This window comes from Octodon degus, unplaced genomic scaffold (genome assembly GCF_000260255.1).
Source record: "Octodon degus isolate 3935 unplaced genomic scaffold, OctDeg1.0 scaffold00337, whole genome shotgun sequence".
In the NCBI taxonomy this organism is placed as follows: Eukaryota; Metazoa; Chordata; class Mammalia; order Rodentia; family Octodontidae; genus Octodon; species Octodon degus.
Genome location: NW_004524913.1, coordinates 891,621 through 904,039, shown reverse-complemented (window position 1 = coordinate 904,039; position 12,419 = coordinate 891,621).

The window sequence follows — 12,419 nt, the reverse complement described above, 5'->3', positions numbered from 1 at the left end:
TGAAAGGAGCAGGTAATTCTTAATTTTTTTCTTCTCATTTTTTTCTTTTTAATTTATAACAACTTTGTTGTTTTTGTTTTGTTTTGATTCTTTAGCCACTTTTGTATATTTACCTCTGGTAAATTAAACAACTACTTTGAAGATAACATCATGCAATACCGCAGCCATTATTTAATTCCTATTACTTTGTTTAGTGAAATTTCTATCATTTCTAATAATTGTTTGTGCTAATTTGTTTTCTTCAAAAATAAAATAAATCAGCAATTTGTGACATGTATGCCACATGGCAGAAGTCTTTTAAGAAAACAGAAGGAACTTAACATTAATGAGTACCCATTTTTTGCCAAATACTAAGGTTCACTGAATTGTCTAATTAACTATCCTTGTGTACCAAATTATTTTAAATTTTTGATAGCACAGAGCATTTGTATCTGTCTAAGTTACCTTTTAATCATTACTGGGACAAAATAACCAATAAAGGTTTATTTAGCTCACAGTTACTGGAGGTTCCAGTCCTTATTCAGGTGCCTCCAAGTAGCAGAAAGCAGTGAAGAGCAGAGGAAGGATCAGCATCTGCAGTCTGTCAAGCCTCTCTCTCTTCCTTTCACACTGATTTATGATGATTGGAGTTGCTGCGATGATCAAGCTCCTCTGAAGAAATGGCATGTTTAATCCTTCCTCAACCTCTTTACATACCCTTTAAGTGCTGAGTCACTCTAAGCTGGACATTCCCTGCCTTAGGGCGGGGCCCTTTCACACCAGGTCGTGGAATCCCAGGGCCAATCCAGCCAAGTTGACATAATGTGTTAACCACTACAGTACTCTTCTCACTATTTTGAGGGTCAAAGCACTGGGTAATTGAATCATTTGAAGTGGTTTGAATGTATTTGGGAGCCCAGCATGGCTGTTCTGGGACAAAAGTCTGGAAATGAGGTTTAAGCTATTGGTTGAATTCATGGATACTATTGCACGTATCACCCCTGAAGCTGCGGTGTCTAAAATGATCTCATGACTTACATGTCAGATGCCAGCTGCTCTCCACATGTATCCTGTCTCCATTGCTAACTTGGAATTCCTCAAAACATTATGACATCCATTGAATTAACTTCTTACATGATATCTGGCTTCTCCCAAGGTAAGTTCTACAAGAAACCAAGACATAAGCAACGGATAATTTTTATGATTCACCATCATTTCCACCATACTGTAACAGCAAAAAAAAAAAATAGCATCAAAACCAGTCCAGATTTAGGAGGTGGAAGAATAGATTATGCCTTTTCACAGAAGGATATTAAGTGTATTTAGAAAGTAACTTAATTAATAATGGCTACTACTGAAGCAAGCTGAAATTCTCTTCTCATAGAATAAAAAACATGAGACTCAAATAAACTGGTTAAGATTATATGGTAAATAAATAAGGATATGGAACATACACACGTTATCTAATTGTAAATTCAGGTATTCTTGCACATTGTCTTTAAGTCTCTGAAATGTCTCAGTTCTTCACCATATTTGTTCCTCAGAAGCTTTGCCCCCAAAAGGCATTATTTGAAGCAACTTGAGAAATATGATATATTTCTTTTTTGAGAATCAAAATGAAAATTGAATTTTTTTTTTTTGGAACCTGGGATTTAACTCAGGCCCTTGTGCTTGCCAGGGAAGCACTTATTCCACTGAGCCATCTCCCCAGCCCCCAGAATTGAAATATTAAACAGCACTGAGATGTATATTCTCAAATATACTTGACTAATGAATTTTTTTCATATCGGTTATATTATTATCAGTTAATTAAATATGCTTTTACAGATGTTATACTAAGTAATGCAAAGAAGACATGCTGCTATTGTGGTTACAAAATGCAGTATGACAGTCTGAATCTAATTTATTAAGTGCCATCAAACTGTCAAAATTACATAACAAGGCTATTTTCATGATCTGATTAGCCATGCAGATTGGAAATTCCCTGATGTAAATTTTCATAAAAAAGAAATCTTCTGTGACCAAAGAGTGCAACTCTTTGGCAACATATCTGTGACAACAGTGTTGAAAATAATTTCTGACTCTTAAATTAATTTGAGTGTTTCTATTTTTAGCATGTGTAGAATGTTTTATTCAATTTTTCACAAACTAAATGTACTTTTAAAGGTACATACTAATAAAAAGGCAATATCATAAAAGAAATCAGAAAACAGCAATTCTTTAAACTATTTACAATTGAAGTGCAGAGACAAAATTGTAAAGCAGTCATCTATGGAATTATTTAATGTACACAAAAGATTAAAAAAGGGAATCATTTAAAATTACGGTTAAGGACATAAATCCAGGGGAGCTACAGTGCTATCAAGCCATGAGGCTTATAGGAAGATAACCTGACACAAAACAAAGCTAGTATCCTACATTAAGTAACAGCTGAGCATATCTAGAGAATTCTTAAATAGTTGATCAGTTCTTTCCCGCAATTCACAAATTCCTTTCAGAGCTCCTGAGGTGAATCAAGATGTCTCAGATACAAGACTACACTATGACATTTAATTTTATAGCATCTCCAATAACACATTTAAGGAAACAATGACAGTTCTTTACTGAGCAGAAATTTTCTGATGCAAAGGATTCCCTCTTGAAAAATTGTATACCCACTTTGGACGGCAGCATTTTGGCTCAAAGTGGTCATGATTCTCAGTATCCCAAGAGGTTCTGAGTCCAAGAAGAAGGCACAATCTTGGGAGGGTGTGCCGCTGTTATACAGTTCCTGCATCAGTACTCAGCTGCCATGTGTATAAGGGGCTTAAAGCATTCCCATTGTGGGTGTGCCCACACAGTTCTAATCCTTGAAAAAGAGAAAAAATGAGCTGAGACACTTAAAAATAGGATGTTAAAGAAAACGCAATTAATTTTCTCTTTTCATAAGAAAAGACAGACTATGTTGTTTATACTGAAGAAAATGTTCACACCTGTATATATTTGTTATCCTGGCACTGGGGATATGTCCAAGGTCACTCCACTACTAAGCTATATGCCTGGCACTTTTGTATTTTTTATTTTGAGAAAGGGTCTTCTTAAGTTGCCCAGTTTTGCCTCAAACTTGTAATCTTCCTGCCTCCTCAGCTTCATGAGTATTTAGAATCAGAAATTTGAAATACATCACCCAGCCTCACAGTTGTATGTACTTATATGCTAAATATGCTTTGTTTGCATACAGATAATCTCAATCTACCTCTTTGGAAAATTCTTCATTTCAAGCCCTGTTGTGATACAAAAAATATATTTAAGAAACACCATTATATCTCAGAAAATATAAACATTATTTGGAAGATATGGACATTTGGGTATCTCAAACAATACCTACAAGTAATCCTATATAATAAGATAACAAATTGAATAAAATATCAGGGCAAATGTCTTCTATAGTCAAAATACATTACCAAAAGGAAGGAAATATAAAACTAAGTCACTGGTAGAGTTTTCATTTTTTTTCATTTTTTTCATCAGTACTTGATTTTTATTTTTGTAGATATCAGATCTTACATTAAGGCCTTTTACCAACATCAGGTTTTTTTTTAATGTATGTTATGAGAGTAGAGTTTCATTTTTTGCATGAAGAAATGTGTTTGTGTCATTTACTGAAAAATCTATCTTTTCCCCCATTACATCCTACTAATGCCTCACTGAAAATTATTTGATCATACATGTTTGGATTTCTTTCTCCTTTTTATGTATTTAGTACAGGGTCTACAGGATCTCACTGCACAGATCAGACTCACATGATCCTTCTGTTTCCAGTTTCCCAAGTATTGGGATGACAGGCATGCACCACCATGCTCAGTCTCATTCGCTGTCTCAGCACATCCTAGGGGCAGGGCAGGCATGGCATGGGGATTGAACCCTGGTAACCTAACACTTACCTAAGCAGGAGCTTTAGTCTGCTGAGCTATCTGTCCAGTCCTTTTGTTTTTTCTTTGTTTTATTTTTGATTTATTTCTGTTCTATTCTGTTCCATTTATTTATGATTCCATTTATATGATAACACCATATTGTTTTAATCATTTTAAGTTTATAATATACTTTTAAAATTAATGTGATTTCACCAAAGTTTTTTTCATTCTCAGTATTGGTTTGTACTCGAGATTTTTGGTGGTTCTACGCAAATATTAGCATTGTATTTTTTTATATTTCTGAAAGGAATTCTATTGAAATTTGATGTGATTGGGATGAGTATATTGGTTTGGGTATACTGAAAACTTAACATATAGTATTGATGTGGGAACATGGGATAGTTCCCATTTATCTATGTCTTAATTGGCTTTTGTTATCAACGTTTTATAACCTGTAGGGCACAATATTTTGTCAAATTTACCTCTAAATCTTTTATTTTGTTGATGCCATAAGAAATAAAAAGGAGTGTTCGGGAGATCTACCCACTACACTTTGCCATCCGGACCTGCCGATCCAAGCCAAGGCACAGCGATTGTGAGACCTGCTTCCAATCCCTTGGGAAAATGGCATCACTCCACAGCACAACCCCAACCAGCCCACCGAGTGAGAATTTCTGACGCATTATGGGGACCTCCAGATCCAGTACTAGCCAAGGCATGGTGAGTGTGTGGGAGAGCTTCCAGATACACTGTGCTGGTGAGAACTTCAGGTCCAAGCCTAGAAGAAATGTGGATGAGAAGCTCTTACACCCACTTGGGACCCCACTACCTCTACGCAGCATCCCCAAACCTCGCCTGCCCTGTGAGAATTTCTGCTGCGTTTTTGGGACACCAAGATCCAGCCCTACCCAGGCACAGTGAGTGCATGGGAGAGCTTCCTCTCCCTACTACTCCAAATTATCCCCTCCAGACTCAGCTCAGGTGTGGCATACAAGCCTGGGGAGAAACCCTGCAGCTGGAATCGGTGCAGAGATAGCAGGGAACAGAATCACCCAGCTACTCAAGGAGAAGAACATCTTGCCAGAGGGGCACAACAGGTTCACTCCCAAGGGCGGAGGCACGAAGGAGCTGAGCACAGCGGCAAGACCCAAGACAGGCACAGCTTAATAAATCCAAACTTTGTAGATCTGCACCTGGATTTCATTAGGTAATGAGGTTATAACTGCACAAAAGCCCTATAACAAAAGTCAGAAGACAGTGCTACAAAAAAAAATGACAACAAGAAGGGGCAAAATGCAATCTCAGACCCAAATCCTACCCACAAAAAGTGCAGAGGACATTAACACAGTACAAATTGGGGATCACACAGCTGAAATTAATGAATAAACATCTTCTGAAATAAATAAACAACTGCAGAAAGGTATAGAGGAACTCAGATTGGAAATGAAAAAAGAAATATCTGAATTAATAGCATCAGCAGTAAAGAATCAAATGCAGAAACATATGGAAGAAACCCAATGCCCACACAGAACAAGTGCAGAGGACATTAGCTCAGCTCAAATTTACGAATTAATGCTGTTGATAGCAAAAAAGCAACAGCAGAAAGTGATAGATGCAATCAGACTAAAATTCTTTTCTACTAGCTCAGCTCAAATGGATGAATTGCTAGCGTTGATACTAAATAAGCAACAGCAGAAAGTTATAGAGGCACTCAGAGCACAATACTTTTCTGAAATAATAAAAGAATTCTCTAAACTCATAGCATCTGAAGTAAAGAATCAACTACAAAAATATAGGGAGGAAACACAATCTGAAAAACAAACTTCAGTAAAAGAATTAATAACTGCTTCTAAAGAAGACATGGATTAAAAAAATAGAGGACATTAGAAAAATGAATTACTCCTTCAATGAGCAATACAGGAAAGAAATAGATCGCAAGAAGCAGAGTCAAAGAGACATAACGAACTTAAAATCTCAATCACAAGCTTGCAAAACAGTTTGAGTGAAAGGGAAGTCAGAGTTTCAGATCTTCAAAATGCTGGTGCAGCTAGTGCAAAGGTAAGAAAGGAACTATTAAAAACAACTAGGATTCAGGAAAAAATAATTCAACATTTGCAAGACGATGCAGAGAAGAACAATCTGAGACTAATAGGTATCAATCAGAAAGATGGAGTCAATATAAATGACATTAAAAAATATGGGCAGAGGTAATAGCAGAAAACTTCCAAACTATGAGGAAACAATCTGATATTCAGATAACCGAAACATATAGAACACCAAGTAACCTCAACCCAATTAAAAACACACTGAGACATATAGTAGTCAAAATCCCAGAAATTCAGATCAGGAATAATATACTGAAAGCAGCTAGAGAAAAGAAGCATATTACATTCAAAGGAAAATCCATCAGAATTATGGCTGGCTTCTCTTCATAAAGAATGAAGGCAAGCAGAGCATGGAGCAGAGTATTTCAATACCTCTATGGAGAAAATTCCAGGACAGACTACTATACCCTGCAAAACTCTCTTTCAAGTTTGACAGAGAAGTGAAATACATCCACAACAATAAAAAATAAAAGAATTTCATGATGACAAAGTCAACCCTACACAGGCATCTGAAAGATGTTCTACAGAGAGACCAAAATGATGAGAATTACATAAATGAGATTAGAAGCATCCAATTAAATAGGACAAACAATTAAACACAGGAGAAAAAGGAGTAAATGACAACACATAAACAACATGTCAATCATAAGTGAATACATCTCAATTCTAACCATCAATGTAAATGGACTCAATTCACCAATTAAGAGAAATAGACTGGGACAGTGGATTAGGAAACAAAATCCAACAATATGCTGTACAATAGAATATGTACAATATGCTGTACATTTAACTCATAAAGACATTCATAGGCTTAAAGTCAAAGGATGAAAAACAACAGTACATGACCCAGCACCTCAGAAAAAAGCAGGGATAGCAAGAATTTTCTCAGAGAGTCTCAACTTCAATCCAAGAATGATCAAGCATAATAAAAAAGGCCACTATATACTGGTTAGGGTAAAAATCCAAGAGGAAGAGGTAACACCCATAAATATATATGCACCAAACACAGGAACACCCAACTATATAAAGCAAATCTTAATGGATATGAAAAATGTAATATCCAATACCACAGTCTTAACAGGAGAGCTTAACACTACCTTATCCCTAAAATATAGGTCTACCAGACAAAAAAATTAGCAAAGAAACAACAGAACTGAACCAGAGCATGAAACAAAAGGACTTGGTGAACATATACAGACTGTTCCACCCAAACACAACTGGATACACATTTTTCTCAGCTGCACATGGATCATTTTCTAAAATAGACCACATACTGGTTCATAGGTCAAACTAAAGTATCTGTAACAAAACAGAAATTATCCCATACCTTTTGTCTGAGCACAGTGCTATGAAACTGGAGATAAATCTCAAAAGAAAACAGAAAAAAAAAACAATAATTACATGGAAATGAAGTGACATCATACTCAGAAACCATTTGGTCACACGGAATTAAAGAAGAAATTCAACCATATCTCCAATGCAAGGAACTTTAAACCAAAACTTATCAGAATTTATGGGATACAGTGAAAGCAGTTATCAGAGGAAAATTCATTGCTGTGAACGCACACATTAGGAAAGCAGAATGGGAACAAATAAATACCTTAATGCTGCACCTTCAACAACTAAAAAAGGAAGAGCAAACCAAACCCATAGTCCAAAGATGGGAAGAAATCATAAAGATTACAGCAGAAATTAATTCAATTGAGACAAAGGAAACAGTTCAAAGAATTAATGAAACAAAAAGCTGGTTCTCTGAAAGACTAAAAAAATGGATAAATCCCCTAGATAACCACATCAAAAGGAGGAAAGAAGAAATTCAAATACAAGAAACAAGGAATGAAAGGGGTGTAATTACCACAGAGCCAATGGAAATTCAGGAGATTGTCAGTAGCTTCTTTGAGAATCTTTACTCTCACAAAATAGAAGGCACAGAAGAAATGGACAGTTTCCTAGTAAGGTACAAATTACCAATACTGAATCTACAAGATATAAGCACTCTCAATATCCCAATAACAGCCAACGAAATATGAGATGTAATAAAAAGCTTACAGACAAAGAACAGTACAGGTCTGGATGGATTCACAACTGAATTCTACAACAAATTTGCAGAAGATGTAGTCTGTATACTTATCAAACTCTTCCATGAAATTGAAAATGAAGCAATCCTGCCAAAATCATTCCTGGAGGCAAGTATAATACTGATACCAAAACCAGGGAAAGACATAACTAAGAAAGAGAACTGCAGGCCAATCTCCCTCATGATGATAGATGCAAAAAACCTCAATAAAATCCTAGCAAATAGAATACAGTAAATCGGGGCTGGTGAGATGGCTCAGTGGTCTAAAGCACCTACTTAGAACAAGCTTAGCAAAGCACAGGGACCGCGGTTCAATCCCCCAGCACCACATGCCAGCCAGCCCCGCCCCCTGGTGGGCTGAGCTGGCCACACACACACACACACACACACACACACACACACATAAATAAATAAATAAAATTAAAAAAAAAAGAATACAGTAAATCATCAATAATATCATACAACATGAACAAGAAGGATTCATCCCAGGGAGGCAAGAATGGATAGATATTCAAAAATTTATGAATGTAATACACTATGTCAATAGAGCAAAAACTAAAAAACAACATAAGACCCAGTGCTAGCCCCAACCCAGTGAGTGTGTGGGAGAGCTTCCTGCGAACCTGCACAGGCGGGACCTACTACTGCTCCTAGCCCAGACGCAGTATTGGTGAGACCCTCTTCCGCCCTCTTGGCATGCCACCAAAGACTCTGCAGCAACTCCGCCACCACTATGGCTGAGTGGGAAATTCTGCCACATTCCAGGAACCACCAAACCCAGTCCTAGCCCAGGCCCGGTGAGTGTGTGAGAGAGCTTCCTGCTACCCTGCGCCAGCGAGAATTACTACTGGTCCCAGCACAGTCGCAGCGTGGGTGAGACACTCTTCCACACCTTGGGAGGCAGCTGCAATCCCTGCAGAGAGTGCAGAGGATAGAACCCCCCAGGTAGTGCAGGAGCATAAAATCTTGACAAAGGGGCATAACAGATTCAACCCCAAGGGTGGCACCAGGAAGGAGCTGAGCACAGCAGCCAGACCCAAGCCAGGCACAACTGAATTAATCCAATCTTTATAGATCTGAACCTCAACATCAGTACATGCTAAGGTTATGACTACAACAAAGGTTAGAAGACAGTGCTACACAAAATGACGAGAAGGAACAAAGTGCTAACTCAGAATCCAAGCCCACCCGTAACAAGTGCAGAGGACACTAACACAAAACAAATTAGGAATCACACAGCTAAAAGCAATGAATAAACGGCATCTGAAAGAAACAAACAGCTGCAGAAAGGTACAGAGGACTCAGATTGAAAATAAAAAAAGAAATCCCTGAATTAATAACATGTGCAGTAAAGAATCAAATGCAGAAACATAAGGAGGAAAATCACTACACACACAGAATAAGTGCAAAGGACTCTAGTTTGGTTCAAATGCATGAATTAACAGCGTGGATAGTAAACAAGCAACAGCAGAAAGTTATACAGTATCTCAGACCATAATTCTTTTCTGAAATAAAAAAGAATTCTCAGAACTCATAGCATCTGAGGTAAAGAAGCAATTACAGAAACACAGGGAGGAAAACCAATCTGAAAAAAACACTGCAGTAAAAGAATTCATAACTGCTTCTAAAGAAGACATTGAGGGGGCTGGTGAGATGGCTCAATGGTCTAAAATCACCTACTGAAAACAAGCTGTAGCAAAGCACAGGGACCACGGTTCAATCCCCCAGCACCACATGCCAGTCAGCCCCGCCCCCTGGTGAGCTGAGCTGGCCACACACACACACACACACACACACACACAAATAAATAAATAAAATTTAAAAAAACAAAGAAGACTTTGATTAAAAAAATAGAGGAAATTACAAAAATGACGGATTCCTTGAATGAGCAATACAGGAAAGAAATAGATCGAGTGAAGCAGAGTCAAAGAGATATAGAAGAAATTAAAATCTCAATCACAAGCTTGCAAAACCATTGAGGCGAAAGTGAAGACAGAGTTTCAGATCTTGAAGATGCTGGTGCAGCTAGTAAAAGGGTAAGAAAGGATCTCTTAAACACAAAGATGCAGGAAAGAATAATCCATCATCTGCAAGATGATGAAAAGAAGAACAAGGTGAGACTAATAGGCATCAATGAGAAAGAAGGAGTCAATACAAAAGACAATAAAAAAGTATGGGAAGAAGTAATAGCAGAACATATTCCAAATATGAGGAAACAATCTAACATTCAGGTAACTGAAGCATACAGAACACCAACTAACTTTAACCCAATGAAAAACACACCAAGACAGATAATAGTCAAGATCCCAGAAATTCAGCACAAGAAAACTATACTGAAAGCCGCTAGAGAAAAGAAGCAGATCACATTCAAAGGAAAACCCATCAGAATTATGGCTGACTTCTCTTCACAGACCATGAAGGCAAGAAGAGCATGGAGCAGAGTACTTCAAGTCTTCCATGAAAACAAATTCCAGCCCAGACTACTATACCCTGCAAAACTCTCTTTCAAGTTTGATGGAGAAGTGAAATACTTTCGTAACAAAGAACAGCTAAAAAATTTCGTGATGACAAACCCAGCCCTACACAGGCCACTGAAAGTTCTTCTAGAGAGGGATGAAAATGATAAAAACCCCAAGAATGTGATCAGAAGCAACAACTAAATAGGGCAAGCAATTAAACACAGCAGAAAAAGAAGTAAATGACAACAAATAACATATCAATCGTAAGTCAATACATCTCAATTCTTACCATCAATGTAAATGGACTCAATTCACCAATTAAGAGAAATAGACTGTCACAGTGGATTAGGAAACAAAATCCAACAATATGCTGTAAACAAAAAACACATTTAATTCATAAAGACATCCATAGGCTGAAAGTCAAAAGATGAAACAAAATACTACATGCCCCAGCACATCCGAAAAAAGCAGAGGTAGCAATCCTATTCTCAGACAGTCTCAACTTCAAACCAACAATGATCAAGAGAAATAAAGCAGGCCAATACATACTGCTTAGGGGAAAAATTCAAGAGGAAGATGAAACACTCATAAATATGTATGCACCAAACATGGGAGCACAGAACTGTATGAAGAAACTGTTAATGGACATGAAAAATCTAATATCCAATACCACAATTTTAACAGAACTTAACACCCCTTTATCTCCAAAAGATAGGTCAACCAGACAAAAATTTAGCAAACAAATAACAGAAATGAACCAGAGCTTGAAAAAATGGATTTGGTGGACATATACAGAGTGTTCCACCCAAACACAGCTGAATACACATTTTTCTCAGCTGCCCATGAGTCATTTTCTAAAATAGACCACATTCTGGTCCATATGTCAAGATTAAGTAAGTATATGTAAGGAAACAGAAATTATCCCATGCACCTTATCTGACCACAGTGCAATGAAACTGGAAATAAGTGACAAAAGAAACCAGAAAAAACTTTAAATACATGGAAATTAAATGACACTCTACTCAGCAACCAATGGGTCACAAATGAAATTAAACAATAAGTTCAAAAATATCTAAAATTCAATGAAAATTCACGCAAACCTATTGCAATTTATGGGATACGATCAAAGAAGTTCTCAGAGAGAAATTCATAGGTGTGAACACACACATTAGGAAAACAGAACGGGAACAAATAAATACCCTAATGCTGCACATTCAACAGCTAGAAAAGGAAGAGCAAACCAAACTTAGAGCCCAAAGATGAGAGGAAATCATAAAGATTAGAGCAGAAATTAATTCAATTGAGACGAACAAAACATTTCAAAAAATTAAAAAAGCAAAAAGCTGGTTCTTTGAAAGATTAAATAAAATGGATAAGCCCCTAGTTGCACTCATCAAAAAGAAGAAAGAAAAATTTCAAATACAAGCAATAATATATGAAAAGGGCGTAATTAGGACAGACTCAGTGGAAAATCAGATGATTATCAATAGCTAATTTGAGAATCATTATTCTCACAGAATAGAAGACACAGAAGAAATGGACAGATTCCTAGAAAGGTACAAATTACATCAACTAAATACACAAGATATGACTACTCTAAATAGCCAAATAACAGCCAATGAATTATGAGATGTAATTAAAAGCCTACAGGCAAAGAAAAGTCCAGGTCCGCATGGATTCACAGCTGAATTCTACAAGACATTTACAGAAGATGTAGTCCCCATACGCCTCAAACTCTTCCATGAAATTGAAAAGGAAGCAATCCTCCCCAAATCATTCCAGGACACAAGTCTTATACTGATACCAAAACCAGGGAAAGATGCAACTAAGAAAGAGTAATATAGGCTGATTACCCTCATGAACATAGATGCCAAAATCAACAGTAAAATCCTAGCAAATAGAATAC